This window comes from Mauremys reevesii, linkage group 2 (assembly GCF_016161935.1).
Source record: "Mauremys reevesii isolate NIE-2019 linkage group 2, ASM1616193v1, whole genome shotgun sequence".
NCBI classification, from domain to species: domain Eukaryota; kingdom Metazoa; phylum Chordata; order Testudines; family Geoemydidae; genus Mauremys; species Mauremys reevesii.
This window is the reverse complement of record NC_052624.1, coordinates 95,903,851-95,927,787: the sequence shown is the minus strand read 5'-3', so window position 1 is coordinate 95,927,787 and position 23,937 is coordinate 95,903,851. Positions and strand designations below refer to the sequence as shown.

Genomic DNA, 23,937 nt, shown 5'->3' with positions numbered 1-23,937 from the left:
ATTGGATTCAACACTGGCTCTTGGTATTGTATGACAAATAACTCAGTTATTAATTAGAAGGTAACTTTTCTTTGTACATAAACTATTCACTGGTAACTTTACCAAAGACAGCCATAGAATTGTTGTAGCTCTGTACATATTTGCTCTATACGCTCTGGTTCTTGACATCAGTTTATCTATAGTGCTGAAATCTAACTTACCGTACTTTCACTGTGTCATTGCAGTACTGAAAATAAACTTGCCTGTGCATATCTTGTGTGCCTGTTCTTGTGTCTGTATAAGAGAAGTGAATTAGGTTGTATTTTGTTGACCTTTTAAGATGCAAGTGAAATGGTAGCCCTGTTTCCTTACACTTCAAAGTACTGCCAGTCTATTGTCTGCATTAACCTTTGTGAGCACCCTTGATGCGATTGTTACACATAGCAACAGCAAAACAGATGCCAGAGTTAATAGAAAAGGGATAAATTGGACGTATTATGCAAAATAACTCATCTAAACACATTCTTCTTGGAAACTAGGAAAAGGGTATTTTGTATGTATTTAAGAGTTAGATGGTCTGTGAATCCTGTAATTTGCTTAGCCAAATAAAACTTCAAAACAGATGGTTTCTAAATTTGGGGAAAATAACCATCTCAGTATTTTCTCTCTGTGCAATCTGCTGTTATGTTTTAGTATGGGAATTATTTGAAAATTAAACAGGGAAAATAAAATTGGGAACTGCTAATTGCAAGAACATCGTTTTTATTATGTGCTAGGGTTTAACCTAAGATTTGTTTATACTCTGATTTAGTGTTCCTTCCTTACAAAGTGCATAAACACTAGCAAATCAGTTAGTTGGAGTCACCAGTGTATTTAGCTCCCAGCTGCATTCACTAATAAAAGGAAGAATGACAAGTTTTCTCCTTACTGCATCTCTGCAGAGGAGGAAGTGGAGATGCATAAAGAAATGATTTATTGCACTTAAATAGCACCTGCCATCTAATGATCTATAAGCACTTTATGAATTTTAATATATTTGTTAACCTGACAACATCTGTGTGGTAGGAAAAATACTATATTCTTGTGACAGGGTTTAGGATACAATCCAGACCAGTAAGGGGCTGTGTTTCCACTTGCCCTGCAATCTTGGGTGCCATTACAGTGCTTTGCTGTTGTAGCTCCCAGTGTGGGACACTCTCAGCCACTGTGCAAGCATGCAGGTTACTCCCTGACTGTCAGCATGCTATGCAGCCAGCACTGGTTTAGCTATTCTGACCCCAGCAGCCTGGCTACAGCCCCATTCTGGCTTCCACCAACCTTGGTTACAACCAGCAAAGTGACTGTGACCCCAACACACTCGCAGTCCTGAATTTTGGGGAAACAATGTGCTCTGCAGTATCCAGCCCTCTCCTGGACAGTTCAGAGAAATAAATTTTGTTTGTACTTCTGCTGACACAAAAGCACATTGCAGCTTATTTATTAAACTGTAGTAAATACATCCTCCCTCTTAAATACAGCACTGTGTTGGTTTATAGTTTAAAAAAAAAAGATGTTTTTGTTAATAAATTTAAGGGATGCCAAGTAAAAGGAATAAAGTTAGGAAATGTTACAAGAAACTATAGGTGAAAATATGCATCTAAAAGCATAAAAAACTTAACATAGCAAGTATCAGAGGGGTAGCCGTGTTAGTCTGGATCTGTAAAAGCAACAAAGAATCCTGTGGCACCTTATAGACTAACAGACGTTGTTAGTCTATAAGGTGCCACAGGATTCTTTGTTGCTTTAACATAGCAAGGTACTCTCTTTGTTCAAGATGGGTTGTTTTTTTTTCTCCTTGATATTCACCTCCCAGAGACTTCAGCCTCTTTTGGTTGAAGGAACCATCTTTCTCAGTTTGCAAGAGTGCTCTTCCCTTGTCTGTGATGGATGCCAAAGATGGCTTCTGTCTTTGCTTATATCTTCCATAGGTCAATGACCTTGCTTCAAGAGACAGGATGACTTCATGCTGTTCTTCCCTTTCTGTCGGCTTCCGAACCCTCTGTGTGATTTTTATGTAAACGGAGCTTTCATTTTTGTTTTGGTCACACCTTGCTTAATTTCTTTGGAGACAGGTAGATAGCTGTGGTGTTCCCTCGTGGCTGAGAGAGACCTGTTTCTCCCTTTGTTTGGGTCACAGACTGTAAAGCATAATATTAAAGAGTATTCCTCATTCCTTATGTAGTATTAATATATGCACTTTGCAATGATATTAATCACTAGTGTAACACAGGCTTTCATAAAAGACCCAGCTCAATACTTGTTGTTAATATAGTAATATTGTATACAATCGGTTGATTGAATTGCTTATCACTTGAGGTTCAGCTCCCTCCCCCACCCCTCACCCCCATGTTTATAGACCAGTAAACCTTTGAAATGTATTCTTTGAAAAGAAAAACCCATACTAAGCTTCTCTCTCATGCTGGGTGTAGACACCCCATTGTCATCTCCCACACTTGTTGACTTGATAGCTTTGTTTACCTCATATGTAAAAATGGACCTGCATTGTCTCTGCCTGACAACGTAGTGGCTCAGAGAATCAAATACACGTTTCTTTATCTAAGGTAGATTGTGCTTATACATTGCTTGCCAAAGAAATTTTAAGAGTATAGTTCTAGTGCATATTCATAACATTTTGTACATGCTTATGCGTACACAATGAAAGAATATTCATGATCAGTGAGTTATTAGTTTTCCAATGATATCTTACATGCCACCTTTTAGATACTCACTACACTTAACACACATGTAATCTGTATGTCAGGCGTGACAAGAGCTGCTGACAGAGTAGTGAACCACAAATGGGTTCTGTGTCACGATTCCCGTTCTACAGAATAGGAAATTGAGGCATGGGGGGCTTAGCTTGCTAAAAGTCACATGGGAAGTTTGTGGACAAACTGGGAATCCAGCCTGGGTCTTTTAACTCCCAAGCATGTGTCCGCACTAAATAATCATCTTTTTTTTTCTCCTGGAAAGAAAGAAAATAGATCAAGGAAATTGATTGTTTCACTTTTAATAAACCCAGTTTATTATTTTGAAAATGTCTGAGTTTTTACTACCACTATCACTTTATTTTCATAATAGATGGCCAAATTCTGCTCTATTACACTTATGTACCCCCATTGCACTTAGATGTTACATAGGCTGTACGTAACCATGAGTAGAAATTTTATTCAAAATCTTATAAAATTGGTCCCAGGGTCAACATCTTGTTGATATTGCCAGCGTAACTGCTATTTTTAGTAAAGTTAACCAGGAGATGAGGTAGCTGCTTTGGAAAGTGAATATCTGTAGTATTGCCAACTCATGGTGGTGGTTTGTTTTTTTTAAAGCAACAGGCAGGGCCGTCTCTACTGTTTTCGCCACCCCAAGCAGTGTGCCAAATTGCTGCCACGGATGGCGGGGGCAGTCCGTGTGCTGTTAGGGCGGCACGCGTGTTTCCACAGCGGCAGCAATTCGGCGGCAGCTTCTATCTTCAGCCAGAAGACAGAAGCTGCGCCTCAGAAGCTGCCGCCAAATTGCCGCCGCCGCGGAAACGTGCGTGCTGCCCTAAGGGCACACGGACTGCCCCCCGCTGTCCACGGCGGCAATTCAGCGCACTGCTTGGGGGCAAAAACACACGGATTGCTGCCCCAAGCAACTGCTTGGAATGCTGGTGCCTGGAGTCGGCCCTGGCAACAGGATATCTAAGGGTGCTGGAGTGCATCTTGCATTCTTTCTCTCCATGCTCCCTGCTTTCACAAGGGGAGAGGAGGGAGCAAAGAGCCCAGTAGCTTAGTGCAGCTCTGCTCCCTCTTCTACCCCTTTGCCCCTCATGAGAGCGACAGGACAGCGTATCTGCTCCTCCCTACTGCAGCACCCCTCCTGGCAGGGCTGTCCTTAGGCATATGCAGAATATGCAGCTGCATAGGGCACAAATTGCCCCAAATTTCATGGTGCCCTATGCAGCTGCTTGGTTCGTATGCAGCAGCACCAGCAGCCAGTCCTGTCCCCAGCTGGCCCCCCTGTGTGTTCCTAGGGGGGTGTGGCGCCTGGGACAACTCTCTCCACCCCTTCTCCCAAGCCCCTTCCCAGAGGATTAGTGGGGTGGCCTGGCGATGGTAGCAGGGGTCAGGCCTACCCCTGCACTCACTGGCAGTGGTGGGAAGCACAGCAACTCAGCCCCAGCCCGCTCCACTCCTCTGGCTCCACGTGCTCCACTCTGCTGGATCCCCGCTGTATCGTTCTGCTTCCCGCCACCAGAGGCGGGGGACCCCTCCCCCGAGCGACATGGCTGGGGCAGGGGGAGCAGAGTTGGCTGGGGCCAGGTCGTTCCGCTTCCTGCTACTGGTGCCAGCCCCCCCACCCGCTAATCCCCCGTGCTGGGCCTGTGGGGCCCCCCACAGTTCCTGCCTCCACGGCCCCGCAGGCCTTGAGCACAGCCCAGACCCTCCACTGGGGGGCAGGGTGCAGGTGCTCGGGCTGCGTAGGGCACCATAATTGGTAGGGATGCCCTTACTTCCTGGGACAGGACAGTTATGGGAGGGGGGTGTAGAGCCCCTGGAGCTCTCCCTCCCAGACTAAGAAGGGGAAGGGAGAGCCTGCAGCAGCACCCTCAGGCCTGGGAGTGGGGGCAAAGAACCGCAGGAGGAGCGGGGGAATGAGCTGCAGAGGTAGGAAGCTGAACTGATCTTACCCAATAAATTTTGGGGGAGTGGGCAGCACTTATTATCACACACAATGGGGGTTAGAAGGGGGTGTTAAAATATACATTTTGATCTGTATTTTGATTTTTTATTGTAATTTCATTTTTTTTCCCAGCTGGTGACTTTTGATCTCTTGCGGCTGACAGTAACAGATCCTCAGTGTTTCCATGTGGGATGTGAATTCACAGGCTCACACATCTAGAAAATCTTAATGTCTCTAGACTCTTCCCCTGCCAATGCAGGATTGTATTCTAAAAATATTATCTGGGGCACATTCTTAGCTGTTGTAAATTGTCATAATCCATTGACAGTTTACACCATCTTGAGGGTCTGTGCCCTAGTCTTTTGGGCAGCCTGGTTTTAAATGTTCCAAACAATCAGGCATTTGCACCTGTGCTTAGGAGACTATTCCAGAGCCTAACCCTAATAGGAAGAATTACCTAATTATTCTATCTAAATTTACTCATTTTTAAATTGGGCCAATATGATCACTGATTTCCTTCCACAGATTGAGTGCTAATTAGAGTCTGATGTATATGGGGGAATAAACAAACATAAGGGAGTTTAAAATAATGGACCCTAAGGGAGGTACTACAATAAGTTGTCTGGTTAGACTCATCTCTGAATGTAGCCCCTCTGATATACTCTCTCTCTGCTGGTCTTTGAGAATCATTTTATGGGAAGTGTGAGAGTAGCAAGGCATATGAACACACAAGACCCAAGTCCAGTGCATGTTGCGTTTAGGGATTTTTTTTATGAGCCTGCAAACTTCCATAAGCGCCTTTGTAGCTCATAGCACCACCTATAGTGAAAAGGCAAAACTGCAGTGTAGTGTTAGCTCGTTAGATGGAAAAAGTTTTCAATATTGTAGTTACTCTATAAACTCTTTGATGTCCTGGAAACACACTGGCAGCTGGTAGTAACCTAAGGAGTCAGAATTCTGACTGCAGCAATTTTCTCTCCGTTACTTTTATGCCACCACCAAACATTTTCCCTAGGGTAATGGGGGAGAGGGAGGGAAAGAAAAGGGGGTGCACGTGCTAATGACAGAGTTTAACATTGACAGAGTATATAATAATCGGAGAGAAATATGTCTGCTGACTACCGCTGTAGTATTTTCTTACTTGATTTATTGTTTTTATGTTCAGTTGGGCCATTGTAGAATAATTAGAAGTTCAAGATCTTTTTTTATTCCTTGAATTGTTCTGCCATGAGCTAAAACATTTTACTTTTGATTTTAGAACAGGTCATTTGACTTACGTATAGGGGAATGGAGATACATGAAAAAGTAATGTATGAGGTAGAGGCAAAAAATTACATGACATCAAGTGGACAGAGCCCCCCAAGGATGTCAAAGGTCCCTATAAATGGATCTGCCCTTTCCCTCTTAACTGACTTTTCAATCAGACGTCTTGAAATATAATGGAATCAATGCAGGGAATAGTCCAAGCAATATAAATAAATAATACATACCTTGTAACAAATACAACTTGAGTACATGGGGAACTTGTTCATGTACTATATTATAAAGAAAACGTCTGAGTAGTCAATACTTTATCTTGTTTTGGCTTCTGCTCTCGGACCTGTGTAGCCTTGTGTCTGTATTCAGAGTCGATGAATGTTTATAAGGGTAGCAGAATCATTTTTGCCAGTTTTCTGTATATACCTGGGTGTAGTTGGAAAAATTGTACACAGTTCTGCTCTACTACCTGCAATACAGTGCAGGTCAGTGGAGCAGTGTGGGTATAGCTGAGAGCGGACGTAAACCAGGTGAGGAAGAATTTCTTCATTCCATTCAGATAAACCAAAGCATCAAAGGAACTGTCTTTATAAATCAGAGGATAAAATCACATTATTTTAAAAATTTGACATTGCATACTTTCTAGTACCAGAGACTTGCACCTGCTAACTTCGGCTTGTTCATGTCATCTCAGAATAAAATGATCATAAACTTTGTGCAGGCTGAAAGAAGTAAAATGCAAAATCCAGCCTTTTGAAGGCATTCTCTGACAGCAGACATCTGAGAAGTTGTAAAAGAGGAGAGGCCCTCTCACAGTTGTATTTTATCCAGTCCAAAATCTCCATGGGTGTTCATTGTATTGACCTCGTTCTGGCAGTGTGTTCAAAGACATTATCTTTAATTGTTGAAACCAGGTCCCCTTGGTAGAGTATAGGAGTGTAGCATCATCAATGAACTGGCTCTATGGTTTGGTCCAAGTTTTTTCCTCTGTAATAAATTGAAAGCCTGGTGGGAACAGATGACATTGAAGCCAACATCCCCAACAGTTGACGAGTTAATGTATGGTATTGGCAATGAGGGTCTAAGTTTCTAAGTTGCTTATTCCCTTCAGCAAAAGAAAAAATGTGCCATTGTTTCTTGTCTGAGAAAGAAAAAAATACATGAAACTATTTAGTATTTTAGTTCTTAGGCCTTGTCAGATTAAGGTTTGCTAGTGCTGGTACAGTATGATTCAAATATATAGCTCCCGCTACAGCCTAGACACAATAGTTCAGTCTCCACTGTCACTAATCTGGTTGGGAGTAACAACCACAGTAATTATTCCATGTGAACTTCAGAACTGCCAGCACCAAAGAAATGGACCAGTTGCTTTTCTGAATGCAAAAGTAAGGAAATCATGTTATTCCTGTATTGATAGCTGGCTTGAGTAGTTTTATACAGTAAGATTAGCTTTTGTAACAAAACAATAAGTAAAATTATCCTACTCTGTGTACCTAACATTTGAAAACAGATGCACTGCATTTTATCAAGTCATAATTCAGCGTATGCCTCTGATACCTTAGTTAAAATGGCACTACTTATCAGTGATAACTGCTGTAAATATCCATTTCTTCTGGAACTTAAACAAAATGCAGACTACATAGTCAGCAGGGGACATTCAGTGAAATTGAAAGGTAGAAAATTGAAAACTGATAAGAGAAAACAATTTTTATACAATGTGTGATTTGCCTTTGGAATTCATTGCTGAAAGATGTTATTGAGGCCAAGAGCTTAGCAGGAATCCAAGACTACTGAATAGTCATATAGGTAATGAAACCATCCAGAGGTAAAATTGTAAATATTTTAAAAAGACTTTGGCATATAAACATTTTTGTTTCATAGCATGTAACAACCCTGTGGGGGATTAGGAGGAAACTTTCCCTGGAGGTAAGTTATCCCTTAACTGCCTAATACAGGGTTTCTTGTGCTTGCCTCTGAATTGACTGGAACTGGCCACTGTCAGAAACAGGAGCAGATGGACCACTGATCAGCATGTCAGTTTCTCCATCTCATCACCAACTCTGGTTTGGATTGTGCTTGGCCTGCTATCCATTTGTGTGCACTATTATGCAGGTTTTGCATGCTAATTGGGTAATTGTATATGCAAATGTGCAGTGAAACTCTGCCTACTAAAGATTTGACCCATAAAATCCTGTTCTAAAAGTAATAGTAATCTTGGCATCTTCTTTTATAGAGAGAAATCAATTTAAAAAGAAATAACTCTACATATAATTTAGCATTGTAATTTTGGTTTATATGTGTTTAATAGGTCTAATAATGCTTACCTGCTGAATCTCACAGGAGCATTTGGCAGCTTAAATAATTAATAAAGGACATTGAGACTGTGGGATGCAATGGAACTTTATAAGCACAAAGTGTTGTTACTGTTTTATTAAATAATTTAGAATAAAGAATGGTATCTCCTGAACTTGGGAATGTTCTTCAGCAATTCTGCCATAATTTTATTCTCGCATAAAGTTTGCCTCATTTCCCCATGATTTTCTCCTTTTATAAACTGGATTCTTAACAGTATTCATTATTTCCCTTAAAATATCTGAGTTTTGAAAACATTTGGCTCAGAACAGCTTTTAAGGTGAATTAAATAAAATGGTTTAAATCTCATTTTTAAAATCCTCCTTAGCAATCCTCATAGAGCAACCAGAAGTGTTTGTAAAATTGTTCGCATATCCTCATGTACTCTGGGCAATCTCAATCACTTGTATGACAATATCAGTATTACAATACGCTTTGTGCAATACAATATTCGGGACAACTTCTCAGCTGGTGAGAAGATTTTAAGAGCTTTTGTGGCGTAGGGCCTTGGAGTCTGGCAATGATTTATATTTCGTAACAGAAGATGAGTTGGGCAATAACTTGTTTCAGGGAAGAAAGCTTTGGTGGTATTTTTGTTGGTTGGGGTTGTTGTTTTCTTGTTGTTTTTTTTAAAAGTTACATGTCTGTGTTCAACAGAAATGGAAACTGGATGTACGCAGGAGAGATGGTATCAAAGGGTATGGCTACACTTACGGTTTGCAGCGCTGGTCATCCAGCTGTGCAGGGCCAGCGCTGGTGTGTGGCCACACACACAGCTACCAGCGCTGGTGTGTGGCAACATTTGCAGTATTTGCAGCGCTGTTGGGAGTGATGCATTATGGGCAGCTATCCCAGCATTCAAGTGGCCACAACGTGCTTTTCAAAAGAGGGGGGTGGAGTGGGGTCTAGTGTGACAGGGAGCGGGGGGAAAGAGAGAGGGGATTTTTGGAGCCAACACTGTGTGTTTAGCTTCCTGCATTGAAAAATCAGAACATGTTTCTGACCCCTTAGTCTTAACTCTTAATTGCAAACAGCCTGCCTCCAACACGGACTCCCCGCTGTTTCACTCACTCCCTGTGGTGTACTGTGACAGGGAGCGGAGAAGAGAGAGATTGGAAACATCACAAAATGTTTGCGAACCCTGCATCCAACGCTGTTTCCCCTGCCTCTCATTTGATCGTTCACAGCCAGGTACAGATAGCTCCTGTTTGCTGTGATCAGTGTTTGTTTTTAGATAAGTTCATTTGATCGTTCACAGCCAGGTACAGATAGCTCCTGTTTGCTGTGATCAGTGTTTGTTTTTTTAGATAAGCAGTTCAACGGAGCTCCGATCGGCTCCGTTCTGTTTCATTCACTCTCCCTGCCTGCCTCTCATTTGATTGTTTACAGCCAGGTACAGATGATCACAGCAAACAGGAGCTCTGTTTGTTCGGAGCTCCGATCGGAGCTCGTTCACAACAAAACAAAGAGAGGCTGCATAACAAAACAATGAAAGTAATTTATAAAAGCATTCTGGGATACACCTTATACCCTGGAGGCCAATCACAGCGCTGGTGTGTGGCCACACTTGATGACCAGCGCTGCAGCACCAGCGCTGGAATCCTTATTCCCCATGCCGAGTGAGGTGTACGGCCAGTGCTGCAGCCAGGGAATTGCAGCGCTGGAAGTGCCCTGCAGGTGTGGCCACTTACTAATTGCAATGCTGGTGGAGGCTTTCCAGCGCTGCAAATCGCCAGTGTAGCCATACCCAAAGTTAGGTCATTAAGCATTTGAAAGACAACTGTTAGTTGTTGTTAAAGGGTCTGTGCATACGCTCTGGCTCAGGAGTTAAACTCAGCAGAGCCCAGGGCTGCCCTTGGGGGGCTAGTTTCACCTGGAGAAAGTCCCCACCTTGGGTGGGCACAGAGGGAACTTCAGTGAAGGTCTCTCCCCAGCACAGACCCCTCCCCCCAGCAGCTTCCCAGATCACAATGGATGCTACAGTTTCTTGTATTTTACACATTATTTACATCGGAGAGCTACACAGTATCTGATTCTTTAATAAAGCTGTTTTGTTCCACAGGAAACAAATAAACTACTGTCTAATCAGACAGGGTGGAGTTACCCATCACACATGTCATAAGATTAATTTTAAAAAGCAGCAGAATTGTGCCTGAAAGGGCAGTTGATCCTTTTTGGGGATTATACATATTAACTCTTTGCATGTAAACCTGTGTTTGACATCTATCTATCTATAGATATATATTGATCAAGAGAGAATTTATGGGTCAGCATTTTCTTCTTCAGAAGCTAAACATTGTCAAAATGAAAACTCCCTGTCTGACAGTTGAGGAATGAGTCATTGACTTGATCAGCAAGTCCCACATGTGATCACGGGTGTTTGGGAGCTCAGGAGCTCCTAGATAGCTCAGCCATGTACAGAAAGGGACATGACAGTTCTTCATATTGTTTGTAAACTTAACCTTCATCAAGCCATGCATAAAAAATTAATAAGGGGTGGGGTGGGGGGGACTTCAGGACTGTGACATTTGTAAAAAGCACCATTTGCAACACTAGACTCGAGTTCCCTTCACACAGGGAAATCTCCCAGTAGCATCAAATGGAGTGACTTGCACAGATGGGAGAGAGCATAGGCCCTATTGTTTGCAAAGTGCTTTGAATATAAAAAGCACCTCATGAGTGCTGCTATTAATAATTACATGTTACAATGAATATCAGTTTGCTGTGTTCTTAGTGGTTTGAATGCTCTCACTGAGGTTTAACACCATAATAGAAACATGATGTGTGTTATGTTCTTGTTAATTTTCAACTGTGATTTAGGTAAGAGGCAAAGTGGTCCAGTGGATAGGGCACTGGATTGAGACCAGCTCTGTCTCTGGGTGACCCGTGGCAAGTCACTTCCCTCCCTATGCCTTAGTTTCCCCATCTGTGAAATGGAGATAACGATACTGACCTCCTCGGTAAATCTACTGATGAAAAGAGCTTTATAAGAGCTAGGTATTATTATTCCTGGCTGTGCCACAGGCCTGCTGTGTGTGTATCTTGGACAAGTCAGTGTATCCCTTTGTGTCTTTGTTTTCCTTCCCTTCTTTTAACATACTTTTCGGTTTTGATCCTAAGCCCTTCAGGACAGGGACTGTTCTTTACCATGTGTTTGTACAGTAGCTAGCACAATGGGGGCCTCGAGGCATTACTGTAATACTAATTGTGACAGATGTGAGACCTTAAGAGTTGGGAGACTTCACAAACTATTCTATTGAGATGTGACAGATCATATTATAGGCACATGCAATATCTTTGAGACTGCTATAGCTATAAATGTTAGATGCACCTTTGTGAGCTAGGGATTGTATGCTGATTCTATGGGGGAGAGGTGCAACTAACTGGAACTAAAAACAGTGAGAGGTAATTACTGCAAATCCCTAGACAAGTACACAACTCTGGAGACATGCCACCCTGGGGGATGGGGAGAGCATATGCTGAGTTTGACCAGGTTCAAGAGGCCCAGCAGACAAAGAACAGGGCTTTGCTATAAAGGGCCAGCCTGAATTGACTCATAGACCCTCACTTGATCAACAAACTGACATGAGACTTTCACCAAGAGAGCAAAACCTTGCTAGAAGGGTTTGAAGGACTTTGAAACCTCCATATGGAGGATGGGTAACACCTGGCAAAACTTAGCATGGGGGTAGACTGTTTGTTGTTTTATTATATGTTTTTTTTCTTGGTAATCCAAAATAAATGTACTGGGCTTTGTGAAAGTTGGCTGCTCACTGATAAACGCTGTCAGAGTTGCCGACCTTCAAGGATTGTCTTGGACTCTCCAGGAATTAGATTGTCATGTGACAAAACCTCTAGGAATACATCCAACCAAAATTGGCCACCCTAGTCAGAGCCCCTGGGAGCGAGCAGAACTGGATTCAAATCAGACCTGCTGTGTTAAGCTCAGTAAATTGCAAGGGGACTGCAACCCTAAAACTTTGTCCTGTAGGGAGATGACGGCTGGAGGCCTGAAACCTAACATGGCAATATTGAGGAAACACTGGAGGGAGCAGAGATGCAGTTAACCCCAGTACTGTGCCACTAATAAACAATAACTTAAATTGATGGGTAATAAATGTATAAATCTTCTAAGGTCCCAGTCCTGTAAACAATCATATAAGTAGTCCTGCTATGTATAATAGAAGCAACTTTAACATGTTGAATTTTCTGATTTTTGACTAGACCTATATAGATAACTAATGTTTGGTTCACTGGCAGTTCTGAAAAATTGGGGGGAGGGAGAGAACTTTGGCTCGGCTAGAACCGAAACTGAATATTTTTTGGCATTTTCAGCAAATTGAAAAAATTGTTTTGATTTAAGGCATTTGTAACTTGAAAGGAAAGGCATGGCTAGAATCATAAAACAGCAGGTGGTGTGGTGTCCCCCTGATACTCAATAGCCCAGTGGCTCAGGCACTCACCTGGGATATGGGAGAACCTGGTTTAAATTTCTGCTTTGAAGCAGGGACTTGAACCAAGGTCTTCTCCATACTACCTGAGCATTCAAACCACCAGGCTATTAGCTAGTTTGGGGTAGGTCTCTCAGTTTTTCCTATTGAATCTGTTCTATTTACTTGACTAGTCATTGGGAGAGAATGAGACTGACTCCATAGTCTGATGTTTAGGGTACTCATCTAGGAGGGACAGCTGGATTCAAGTCCCTGCTCTAGTGACTGCATTCTCATCGCTGTTGTTTGAAGCTTAGCACAGAGTGTATTACTCATTAGCAGCTGTTTACACAACATGTTTGAAATTTGGAGTCAATTCTCTTCAGTATTAGTAGCACCAAAGTCATTAGACTCTCACCCACTCTGGGGTTTCAGATGTCAGCAGTGCATTCTGGGGCATGACTACCAAGGAAGCTCAAGAATACAGCTAAAACTGAAGAGATAAGACTCAGTGGACAGGCTACTGGCTTCCACCACCTAGCTGAAGAGCCCATTCAACAGACCTGTCACAACAGAGTGGGAAAAGGAGTACATTGCCCAGCCTTCCTCTGTAGAGCACATGCAACCAAGTAGAAAATGGGTCACCCAGCATTTCCCGAGGAGCAAGAGATCATCAAAGGGATGGTGTAAGAGTGCACAGGTTTGCAGAAGGGATACCTCAAAAGGATCAAATAAGTATCCAAACTGAACTTCTACATCATTTGAAGTTGGCCCTTTTCTGGTCTGTAGATCTTTTTACCATTGTACCTAAGTGCTCTAAACTCTAAAAATTCTCTGTCAGAAGACTGTAACACAAAATAAGATTACTTCTTCACAGGATCATCCCTATATGGATTCCAAACGTGGGTGTGCATGCGTACCATGCACTGGAGCCAGAATGATTCATATCAATGTCCCTTGACCCGCACATGCATCGTGTGTTGTCCTCGTGTCCATACTCAAGGCTATGAGAGGCTGTCCAGGTCGACTCTGCTCCAATTCCCTTTTACCACTGCATGGCCTGAGTCAGAACCTCTATTCCTTCATACTCTTAGTCTCACTAAGAGAGTGATTTGCCCATTCTTTTTTCCTTGTACATAGCTCTTGATAGTATTTTTTTTCTTGTTTTTGTAGTGTAATTTGTTAGGTTCACTCTCTTCTGGAGTTTATCCCCTCTCCCTGAGGTTTATGCCACACTAAATCAGCTTCAAAAGATGCACAAACACACCTCTGTGAGCAGTGAGCACCGGTGGTGTTTGTACTGCCTCAGCAAAGCCTACGTCATCACTCGCTGCACCATCTGCCTCTCGTTCCCACCCCACACGAAGGAAGCTAGGGAACTTCGTCTATGCAAGTTCCTCATGGAAGAGGCCGTGCACCTGCGTGCACAATTGGGACTGGTGGAACTGCTGGAGCAGTGTCCATCAACATCCATCAGTGCCCCTGTATCTACCTCCTGGGCACTGGCTCCGTTGCTACTGCCGAGATCCAACAAGCCCCACCATGAACATAAGAAGCATGACCATGAGCACAAGGATAGGTCCCTGTCCGAGACTGCCCATAAATGCAGCATTGCTTCCCTGAGCCGAGCCAGGTCAGGTGAGAAGTCATGTGTTGACCCAGCTGCTCCAGCTCCCAAAAATCCTGGACGGAGGGCAAGGCGAAGCACAGGCATGATCCAGCGGTGCCCTCACCAGCTCTGTCACTGCTCCAGTACCGCCACCTGAACCACTGGCACTGCCTGGCCCCTCCAGTCTGTCACACGTGGTCCCCTGCATGCCAGGCCACCTGGAACTGCTGTTGCTCACTGAGGAGCTTCTGCTGCCATACCTGTTTTCCCCTCTACTTTCTGGACCTGTGGGCTCCTCGGTCCTGCTGTCTATGGTGGATGAACCACTGCTGCTCCTGCTGGAGAGTCATGCCCCTTCCATCCACCTTGAACCACTGGCACCATTGGCTTTGCCACTGCCAGATCCATCCTCTGACTCTCTAAGGGCCAGAGCCCTCCTTCTCGTCTGCCTTGTCTTGCAGTCTCCCCACCACACTGTCCTATCCTCCAGCGTATGACCCTGCCATGGAGCCATGGTACCAGTACCCGCAGGGCCCACTACTGGTCGGAGACCCTGTTAGAATCATAGACTTTAAGGTCAAAAGGGACCTGTTTGGCCCTACACCAGTGGTGCACCATCGATGACTTTGTACCAGCCATCCCCTGTTCAAACTGCAGCTCCCTCAGTTTACAAAGAAGGGGAGGAGGAAGTAGTGCAGTCGGTACCACTGGTTCTGCTGGTTCCCACCGAAGTCTCATCATTGAAAGAAGAGGCACTGATTCCAACCTTTCTCTCCCCTCATGACAATCATAAGCAGTACCACAAGCTGCTCCAGTGCATGGTGGAAGATCTTGGGCTCCCAGTGGAGGAGTTCCAGGACACACAGCACCAACTCCTGAACATCTTCCAACTGCAGGGACCCTCCCCGTCCATGAGGCCACCCTGCAGCTGGTGCAGACAGTCTGACACACACCGGCATCCCATGCCCCTACCCCCCAAAACAAGCAGAAAGGTGATACTTTGTCTCTTTGAATGGAGTGGATTTCCTCTTCAACTGTCCACCCACTAACTCGCTGGTGGTCCTTGCGGCGACAAAGCACACTCGCCAACAACATCTCAAGGCCACCCCTCCAGCCAGGATGGTGAAGAAAATGGACCTTTGGGGCAGGAAGGTCTACTCTTCCATAAGACTCTAGTTTTGTATAGCCAACTACCAAGCTATGCTGCCGAAATATGATTTTCGCATTTCAAATTCTTGGAGTTTAAGGATTTTCTGCTGCTGGACAAGCAACGGCAGTTCCAGGTGCTGTTGGATGAAAGGAAGCTGCTGACACTACCTCCTGCTCCTTGTCAATCAGCGTTGTACTCCATGGGATTCCTGGCTACAATCTTCCAGATTCCCAAAGAGGTTCAAACCACTTTTGAGGACCTTCCCTATGACACCCCCAAACTTTTGCATGAATGAAGGGATTCATTCATCTTGTCACTAAAGTGTCTGCTATCAAGAGAAATGGAAACAATTCAACACCTGAGCTCACCACCACCACCATTACCCGCAGAATGCCATATCCATTCCTAGCCTACTGGACTACCTTCTCCAACTCAAAACACTAGGCCTCGCACACAACTCCATCCGGGTGCACCTGGCAACGCTCAGTGCCTTTCTTCCCCCCAATGGACAGTACTTCTTTTTTTCACACACACAAGCACTATTGGCTTCCTCAAAGCTCTGCTTGATGCCTTTTCACTGGTGCTCAAATTTTTCCCTTCTTGGGACCTTAATCTCGCCCTCTCTGCCCACACCAGGCCACCCTTTGATCCCCTCACCATGTGCTCTGTCCCACCTCTCACTGAAGGTGATCTTGTTGGTAGCCATCACATTGGCCTGATTCATTAGTGAACTGGTGACTATGATGGCTGACCCCTCCTCCAACACTGGCTTCCACAAGGACAAGATCTCCATATGCCTGCACCTCAAATTCATTTCTAAAGTGGTGTCTGCATTCCACCTCAACCAGTGCATCCATGTCTCTGTCTTCTATCCCAAACCCCATGCCTTCCACAGGGACAGAACATTACACTCTCTCGATCTCCTAAGTGCACTGGCCTTCTACCTCCAACGCACCCATCCTTTTCAGCTTCACCCACGCTCTTTGTTGCCATTGTCGAACATTGTAAGGGACAGGCCCTCTCCTTGCAGCTCCCAATGGAGGAGTTGCATCTTCAAATGGATCTCCCATTGCATTCATGAATGCTACGCGCTCTCTAATGTACCTCCACCTCCTGGAGTCACGTCTCGCTCCATGTGGGTGCATGTGGCCATGGTGGCCTGCCTCGCCAGCATACCATGGCAGGACAATTGCCGGGCAGCTACATTGAGCTCTGTTCACACCTTCACTTCTCACTATGCCATTGACCTGGCAGCAGCTGTGGATGTGGCTGTAGGACGCGCCATACTACAGGCTATGACTTCTCCTGAGTCCTCACACCCATCTCCACGCTGATCACGTCTTGCTACTCTTCCACATTTGGAATCTCTATAGGGAGCATCACTTGCAGAAGAAGAGGAGGTTACTTACCTGTAACTGGAGATACTTCAAGATGCATGGTCCCTATTTTGATTCCAATACCTGCCCTCCGTCCCCTCTGCTGTGGACTATACTGCTGAATGGTAAGAAGGATACTGGAGTGGCATCAACCCACATGATCTCTTATAGCCTCAGCTGCAGACACGAGTGTGAGACATGGCGGATGTGCAGGTCAAAGGACACTGATACAAATTGTTCCGGCATATGGCACTTATCTGCACCCACGTCTGGAATCTGAATACGGACCACACATCTCAAAGAACCTCCAGTTACAGATAAGTAGCTGCCTCTTATCTCTTATATAGCGCTTTTCATCAGTAGATCTCAAAGCACTTCACAATCTTCAGTGTGGTTATCCTCACAACACCACTGTGAGGTAGGGCAGTGCTGCTATCCCCATATCACAGAGGGGGAACTGAAGCACAGAGAGGCTAAGTGACTTGTCCAAGGGTCTCTCAGGAATTCTTCGATAAAACAGGGCATTGAACCCTGTTCTCCAAAGGTATAAACCGGCATCCTAAGCACTGGCCCATATGTAACTCTTTTGTTATCATATGGCATACCAGTCCAAAGCATAAGTGTTTCCTAGCCATACTAATAAAAAATGACAGAACAGCCACTTAGGAGCCTTTTTATAGCAATTATTATCACAACAAGAGATATTCCTACATAATTATTTGGTGTGGAAAGATTTATTGGAACTGCCATAATAATTACATAAAATACTTATCCACGGTCCTTAGCATTACCATTTTTATTAGTGCAATTTTGCACTTCCTTTGCATGGTATTTAAAGCTGTATTTTTTTTCCCCCTCACGTCTTCCTGCATTGCAGAGTCTCATCTGTTAAAACTCCAACATCGCACATTCTACGATCTTCCTTTTCATTCATGCTAGGCAGAATTCACTGACATGGTCTTCACACAGGCAGGAGCACCTTTTTCTTGTCCAGCCTGTGGCTTTGCTTCCCCTTCCATCTGGACAGCTCTATCATTTTCCTCCCTCTTTGTGCCAGAAACATACTGCATATCTAACATGTTCAAAGCAGCCAAGCTTGCTATTTTAATACAAGCTCTTATCTCTTATCAAACATAGATCTACAAATAGTGTACTGTGTCCCCCACAGCTATTCTCTGTTTAGAGATTCTTCATTGTGTGTTGGACAGATGGCACAATCAGTGGGTTGTAGCAGAGCATTATAAAAAGGAATTCTTTCTAGCTGCTTCTACCCAGCCTGTTTGAATTCAGTGAGACACAGCAGCTGGAACACAATCTTTCAAAGACAACTCTGAACTTTTTTTTTTTTTTTTTAAATTTGAAAGTCAAAAGATGCTTCGGAAAAATAACATAAAAAGTAAAGCAAGCACAAAAGGGAAGCAGGGAAGTTCAGGGTTAAGAACTTGGCTTTGGATGAGTTTCCTTGCTCTCAGCTGCTCCACATAGATGCACACAAATCCCTGTTTGTGTGCATTGATATGAGGGAAACAGTAATGTTCCCCCTTATGTCAAATACTTCATTAGGATAATCAGTATATCCAGTACTGTATCTACACTGGCCTAGGAAAGTACTTAAGACATTTATATTTTCAGTGAGGGAGAGGTGGAAATGTTTGCTGCTTTGCTTTTGTTACCTATTGATGGACTTTCGGAGTAGGGAAGAGAAGTATAGTTCCCCATCTTGGGAATCTAACAACACTGCAAGCTCTGAACGTACACATTTTTTTGTATGTGAAAGTGTCTTAAATATTCTTTTGTAATAATTCAGTTATATAAAGTTGCCATAAAACAGTAAATCTTTTGCTGCCTTTGGCTCCTGTCCCCTCCTCCCCCCAAGCCTATTTGTTTCTAATTTTGTAACTTAATCGACTTACATGACTCTTTCTTACATCTAGTTTGGAGCATAAGAAAAACATTATGTAATTACTGTATAAAACTTCTGTGTTCTATCAAAAGATACACACAGGTGCCCTTGCACTACATTAATTTTGTTTGCTTTGTCTTTTCAACTAGGCAAATTACTTATATTCTGTATAAGCAGACTGAAAACAGGAAAATCTTATTTAGATTGACTACACTGAAAGAGGTGTAACTCCTAAAGCCAACGGGAGTTTGTCTCATGGAGGGAATCACAGGTGGTGGCTACATTTAATATATGTGTAGGAACTTTGGAAGTCTTTTGCCATGCCAATCATACCACTTTCTGGAAGTGTGAGGAAGTCCTTAGGTGTGTCAGAGGGTGGGGCTAATCATGCACACACCTACATCCAGTAATAGATGCCCTCAGTTGTCAACCTATATCATTAAATAAGGAAGGAATAAACACTCTCGCATCTATATTTTGGAAAGTTTTTCATTGTTTAACAGAACAGAATAAGTCCTTATCAATTTGCCAATCAAGCTTTATGAACTAATCAAAAGTTATAGGACTGTCAATAATACAGATATTCTACATTCTACTCCTAAGTACTATTTAATTATTCAAATCTATTGTTGCTATTTTAACTGGAAATTCACTTGTACTTGTAACCACAGCCAGCTTCTTTTGGCTCTTTTCTCTGAAGCAGCAAGCTGTGATGTAACCGTAATTTTTAAAATGGTTCCCCTGACAAACAGAATTCCTCCTGTCAGAGAAAACTTTATCTAGATGTAACCACACCACCATCCTAGGGGCTAGTCTACACTTACCAGCCGGGTCGACGTGGTGAGTTCGACTTCTCGGAGTTCGAACTATCGCGTCTAATGTGGACGCGATAGTTCGAACTCCGGAAGCGCCGCGGTCGACTCCGGTACTCCACCACTGCAAACGGCGGTGGCGGAGTCGACCTTGGAGCCGCGGACTTCGATTCCATGGTGTCTGGACGGGTGAGTAGTTCGAACTAGGGTACTTTGAATTCAGCTACGCTATTCACGTAGCTGAATTTGCGTACCCTAGTTCGACCCCGCTTCTTAGTGTGGACCAGCCCTAAGTTGGGCATTTTGTTTATACCAACCACTCAATTTCAAGGAAACAAATTCCAGACTGAGACTATCCTCCCATTCCTCTTCTCCCCATTCACTGTCTTCATTTGTTTTCACCTTAGCTTGTTCCATCCCTCTGACTTGTTCTCCATGCACTTACTCTGGTGCCTCTCCATTCTTTTCACTCTGTTTTGGTTTTACTTTTTCAATCTCCCTGATCTTCAACAGTAATTACTATGACAAATATTGCAGTTCTCTTTAATAATTATGCATACTATTTCTGCACTAGTGTGGTGTTTCTGTTCCATGTATGGGAATGGATATTTCACCCATGGGGTTTGTCAAGGTAGCAGAGTCTACCCACTGAGGCAATGAGAGAAGAGGTCCTTCCTGGTAACCATCACCATCTGACTCGTAAGGGTTATTAAGAGACAATGCCAGCGCAAGTGTCTTTAATGGCACTAACCCAAACCAGTATGAACAAAAGAGAGCGAGAGACCTTCATAGACAGGAAGAACTGGACTTGAGAGGAAAGCCTATCCAACTTCAGCTTGTAGTGAAGTGTAAGATTAGATGAGATTAAATATGCCTGTAGGTTGTCTGTTATTTTAATGTCTCTCTTTTTTATTTTTTTCCCTTGTAATGCTGTGTGCCAAGTGCTAAGTAAAAATACTTTGTTCTAAGAAGGGTGTTGGTGAGTATCACGGCTCTCAGCTTCCAAAAGGGAGAAAATGCGGGTGTTGAAAACCCAGTCAGGCCTGCAGGCTGATGAGTAGTTGGTACACACCAGATAATGTACCGGGGTCCCAATTTAGGAGTGGAAGAATCGTGAGGGCAAGAGGATGAACACTTGAGCGCTCAAAGACCAGTGAGGGGGCAAGGGGGCAGCTAGTCCTGTGGCTGTGAAAGGAAGTGTTCCATAAAGTCTCACAAACTACCTTTCTTTTCAAATTAGTTCCTGGAAGGATAGCTTGAGATTTGTAGACGTGGCACCTGTCCCTCTGTATTCTCCAGTTCACATCACTCCAGTGCACTGAATCACTCTCACTTTAACTTAGCATGACATCTACCCTGGGCAAAAACTCCTTGTTGGTCCCAACCCCCAAGGGCTCCCGGCTGCCCCTCTTTTGGCTGGCTTCCCTACACAGGCACTCACTGCAGCTCTACACACTGTAACGGATCTTGAAGCTGTTGCTGAGCGAGTCCTGCAGGCAGAGTGGGGCGAGGGACACACAGGCTGTTGGAAGTAGGGGGAGGCAGAATAGGCTCCCAGGATGGAGGGAGCCTGGTGCAGGAGCCAGCCCCATGGCAGTGGCAAGGAGCAGCAGCTCTGGCCCAACCCCTGCCCACTCACATTTGGCTCCATGGTCCCTCTGTCACGGAGGGGTTGCAGAGCCAAACCCGAGTGGTGCTCTGACCCCTGTGCACCAGGTCTCAACATCACTCACTCCATTTTGGCCCCACTCCTGCCTCATCATGACGGAGGGTCATGGGACCAAACCTGAGTGGCCAGTGGGGCAGCCAGCACTGCTCCTCCTCACCATTGCTGTTGGGCCAGCTCCTGCATCAATACCTGAACCAGATCAGTCAGAGCTCAGGTGCCCCCCCAATGAATTGGGCCCTAGACATGTCCCTAGGTTGCCTTAATCCAGCCCTTTCAATGGCATGTGCCATGTGTAATGTACGTACGGCTGTGGGTACCACTGCATTGCTCAGTCCCATACATATTCAGAGATCTCTGGGATTTCCACAGGACCCATTACTGACTTTCTACTGAACATTACTTGCAGTTTAATGATATCCAAGGTCTGGTCTACACTGAAAATTAGTGCTGATGCGGCTAGATTGAAGAATGTATCTGAGCGGGGGTTAACTAAAGTGATGGAAAAAACGTCTGCACTACAGTGCTAAAGCTGCAGCACCATAGCTGTGCCACTGTAGCATCTGTAGTGTAAAAAAGCCCCATGGCTCCGTTTTCCCCCAGTTATACTAGTATGGTTAACTGCTGCTGTTATAACAATATAACTCCCTGTGTGGACACTCTGCTCTGGTATGAGTGTGGTTTTGGATTTAGCTTAACTCCCTTCCCAAGGGACATAAACCAACTGAAAAGGGCACCTCTGACACTGAAATAAGGGGGCTGTTATACCAGTATGCCTTTCCCATGCAGACAAGTCCTTTTTTAAAAAAAGTAAGTGTTTAATTAAATAAATGCTAGAATTAAAAGTGTGGAATTGGAACAGTGATTCTCTTTGTTATGGCTTTTGATATAAATTCCCCACCTGAGGCTGCTTGGAAGGCAGCTTGAGATTGTGGCAAAAGCACAATATTTCTGCTAAAATGATCAGCAGTGAAATAGTTGCACTGATATTTAAATTGTCACATTCAGGTTTGATAGTTAACAAGGTGCTGTGATGAATGCAGCATTTTGAATATCTCCTAGCTGTTGGTTTTTCAGGCTGCATGGGTAACATTGCTTTGGCTTTTATGATCAGGGCTAGAAAAAAATATTTTGAGAGAGTGAGATTGTTTACAGTTCTGCAGCAAGAGTGGGGATCCATGCAATATAAATGGCCCTGACCATTGCAGTTGACCTATGTTTCAACAAAACTGGCGCATCATTTCCTATTTGCTAAATGCTGGCTTTCTGTGAATTTGTTAAGCTACAGCTCTTTGAGGGAGAGGAATCCAAAATTCAAAAATACCTCCTTATCTCTGGGATGACTCCAGCCTGCAGCATGGCAACAAGCCAATGGTCACTGTGTTCTCCCCTCAGTATTTTAATTATTTCCAGCACTTAATATTGACTGGGAAGGCAATTCTTACATTTCTATAAATATTGCTTTGTAGATAAGTGCTTTATCAACAGAAAGCTGAACCTGCCCTTCCCCCTCCCCCAGTGATGGTAGTAAATAGAACACACTGTTTTTCGCAGGTACATTCTGCGGAATTTTTTTAACGTATCTTGCACAGACATTGCTCCCCCAAGACAACACAAAGTATTTCTAGTAAAGCAGCTGGCCAGCTGTGGAAGAACTTGTGCACGTGGAGGGAGATTTTTTTTTCAGATGTTCCTGCCAGCAACTGCAGAATTATGATAAAACTGTTTTGCTGAAAGTTAGATATGTGGATGTGAGAGTGAGCACAACAGCTTGGATTGCCTTCTGCTTCCTTCTCTGTTTGTTTAGTGCATGGTTTCCCAGCCTTCCTATTTAATTTAATAACTCTGCTTTCATTTCTATGCTGTTAACCTGCCTTGCGACTCATGGTGGTTGCACTTCAAGGAGCCCCCTAATGCTACACCAGATTCTCTTGTTTGTGCATTTACACCTTCCTTTCCCTGTTACTGATTCCCACAACCCCTTGAATTGCTCTAGACAAACAAGGAAGTGTTGGCAAGGGGGTTAGCAGAGTTGGAAACAAGTGGAAAAGACACTGCTAGTGGATGCTTCCAGGGAGATTAGAAGTTTAGTCACCCTTTATATTACGGTTCCATTTATATATAGTTCATAAAGAGTTAATAAATCTATTAAATAAATGCTTGTGATGCTTTGGGGGTTCATCCAGACCAGTAAGGGATTGCGTCACCATCTGCCTTGTAACCCTGGGTGCTTTGTTGCATGCAGCTTTGGCTCAGAGCCCTGACACCAGCAGCTCCTAGCACTTGGTTTCTTTGTCTCTTCAGGTGAAGGGTGCCAAAATGGCTTTCTCTGCTTATATCCTCCAAGTTTCTTTGTTTTCAAAGTCAGGAAACCCTCCTGGGGGCTCAGCTTTCTGTGTCCATCAGGGAGCTGATGTCATGTTAATTTTTGCAGTCTCCTCCCCGTATCATGATAGTTAAGTGGCTATCTCCTCTAATTTCAAGTTCGACGGCTTTGTTTACCTCTTATATAAATGTACTTCCATTGTCTGTGTTGGCTCAGTTTACACTGGAGAACATATTCCTTTGTCTAGGGTGGGGTGATTCAAGCCCTGCCTGCCAAACACATTTCAAGGGCATACTTCCAGCGCATATTTATAATTTTTCAAATATCACTCATAAATACACCAAGTAACTGTGTTAATGACCAGCTTGTTACC

General features: G+C 43.9%; 1 protein-coding gene and 1 long non-coding RNA gene across 19 annotated transcripts in view; one reads left to right on the top strand and one right to left on the bottom strand.

The window, feature by feature from the left end:
- Positions 1–326, bottom strand: part of LOC120397363 — a 37,764-nt gene extending 37,438 nt beyond the window's left edge. For all 7 annotated transcript variants that reach the window (XR_005593757.1, XR_005593756.1, XR_005593754.1 and 4 more), the window contains exon 1: positions 201–326. This is a non-coding gene — a long non-coding RNA (uncharacterized LOC120397363). The remainder of the gene's footprint in view (positions 1–200) is intronic.
- Positions 1–23,937, top strand: part of TPK1 (thiamin pyrophosphokinase 1) — a 476,657-nt gene that overhangs the window by 388,102 nt on the left and 64,618 nt on the right. The gene's annotated exons all lie outside the window — the stretch shown is intronic.